Here is a 2,419-nt window from a genome sequence, read left to right on the forward strand (position 1 = left end):
CCCTAGCCACCAAGTGCTGTTCCTTTATTAGCATGTGGGCAGCATGGAGGCTCAGGGGTCTCTCAGCTGTGAAGAACTGAAGGAGCAAAGCAAAGCTGGGGAAGTTCTGCTGCTTAAGTGACACAAATGTCTCTATGATCAGCTACCGGTTGTATCGGCGTGTTGGGTATAGGTCAGATCCTTGTAGCCCTGTTGCCTTCACCAGACTATGTGCAGCTGGAGCTCTGAGTCATGTTATTCACCTGGGTTCACTTGCTGACAGTGGTAAGTGAAGAATGGTGCTAACTGGGAGGGTCTGTAGGATTTGCAGCCATGTGCAAAAGAGAAACCTGAATAATTGAGGTATTAACCTGTGAGTTAGGAAGGTTCCTGTGGCTCTACTTAGTTTCCATGACACCCTTCAGGCAGATAAATCTCTGCTTATGATGAGGATAGTGACATGTACAGGATCTTCTTCTCTGTTCTCCCAACAATCCGAGTACCCACTGACGTCAGGAGACGTTTGGCAACTGTAAAGAACAAAGGAGTAGCTTTGTACTGCACAGGGACCTTTCCCAAAGTGAGCAGGATGAGGAGGTAAGATTCTACCAATCTCATCTTGGGTGAAGCTAAGGGTGACTCTTACGGGTTGCAGGTATAGCAACATCACTGGGAGCAGGGACAGGCCACTGCAGAAAGGTTTTGAAAATCTTGTTCCAGAAATGAAGTGTTTAATTTAAAAATTTAATTTAGAATTTAAAAAAAAAAAAAAACCAACAAAAAAACACCCCAACACAAAAACCCCAAAACAAAAAAACCCACAGCCTTGGTTTCACTGCTCTGCTGTCACTGATATCACTGGCTCCACCATTTGTTTCCCATCAGTGTCAGGAGGGCTCATACATTCTGACTCTCCCTGTTTGCTCTGTTCGAAGTAATATCCCTCCCTGAGCTTTAGAAAGCAGCTTTGTAATAAAAGGCTGGAATATTACAACGTGAACTAAAGCTGGGGCTGGAACTCAAAATGGGGGAGAAAAACCCAAAAGGCCACATGCTTGCCCTCCGGTTGTAAAATCCCTACTCTTATTTACTGCAGAGTGTAGTGTGTTGTGTGAGGGTTGCGTAGCAACAAAATAAAGTTTATCTGTGTAAGGAAATATGAATGTTTCTCAGAGCACAGAGAAGCATAATTCCTGCTGTTTACTGCACTTATCATATCTGTTGCAATGTGGACTGTGTCAGATGTCAATTACAGGCTAACTTGAGAAAAAGGCTGTTTATTTTAGATAATATAAATGTTGCTTAAAAGACAGGGGCATAATATCTCATGTTTACATGTTTAAGATCTATTTCTAAAGTTTAGAAGATGCAGTTTCCTGTCTTTGCCCCAACCAGATTGAAGGAAAGTTCTGTAACTCCGTGGTCCAGGATAAATTCTGCTGGTGAGGAAATCGGTTTCATTACTTGTGCGTAAATAACTATTTCTATTTCCTTTGGGATAATGGGCTTACATTGTTTTTTTCCTGCTTGTTATCTGAGAATTGTCTGAGTGCCTTCCAGTTCAACCCTAGTAAGAATAGACGTGCATTAAAATCCACAGCTAGAGCCAAATTCAGAAAGGCTGGGAGATGGCGTTAACAGAAACAAAATTAATTTGCCTGGTAGGCTTCTGCTTTTAAAATATTCCATGGTGAAGAGAATTTCCCTTGATTTGAGACATCCAAACACAATTGCTTCTGGAAGTTATTAAAAAAAAGGTAGGAATTCCAACCCAAAATTAAGCCAAGTAGAAAGCAGAGAGACTCATGAGTGCCCTCAACAATTTTAAAAGCTGAACAGTGCCCAATCTAAGCATAACTCTACCTCACAGTCCCTCCACCTGGAGAAGCTGAGAAGAAAATGTAGCACACCTAATGGGTGGTGATGTATCTTTCTGCAGTTTGCTGGGGTTTTTCTGAGGAGAATATAAGCAATATAATGAGGCAAATAAATTAAAGGTCTGTGTGATTTGCTAAGTAAAAAAAAAATAAAAAAAGCCAACAATATTTGGCTTCAAAGTAACAAGTGGACTCTTAAGAATCATTAGTCACAGTCCTCAGATCAAGGCATGGAAGTAGCAGGGAGCAGAAGGTGTATTTTGTGTTTATGATGCTTTAGCAGATCTGCCTTTCTGCATGTCGAATAACAAAACCAGCATCAGGAATGTGTATGCCATGGGAGCCTGGCAGTTAAACACAGCAGACGACAGTGCCCAAACGCAGAGGTGCTGGACTACGGGCATGGCAGACCAGTGAGCAGAAGATGGCAGAAGACAGCTGAGGGTATGAAGCTTTCAGATAAGTGGAGGAGGAGGAGGAAGAGGTTGATGTAGCTCCAGGACAGGCTTTATTCTCTTACTTAGCCCATCAATTCTTTGAAGCAGAGACCTGCTGCTTTTCCA

Source organism: Gallinula chloropus (assembly GCF_964237585.1).
Source record: "Gallinula chloropus genome assembly, chromosome: 3".
Lineage (NCBI taxonomy): Eukaryota > Metazoa > Chordata > Aves > Gruiformes > Rallidae > Gallinula > Gallinula chloropus.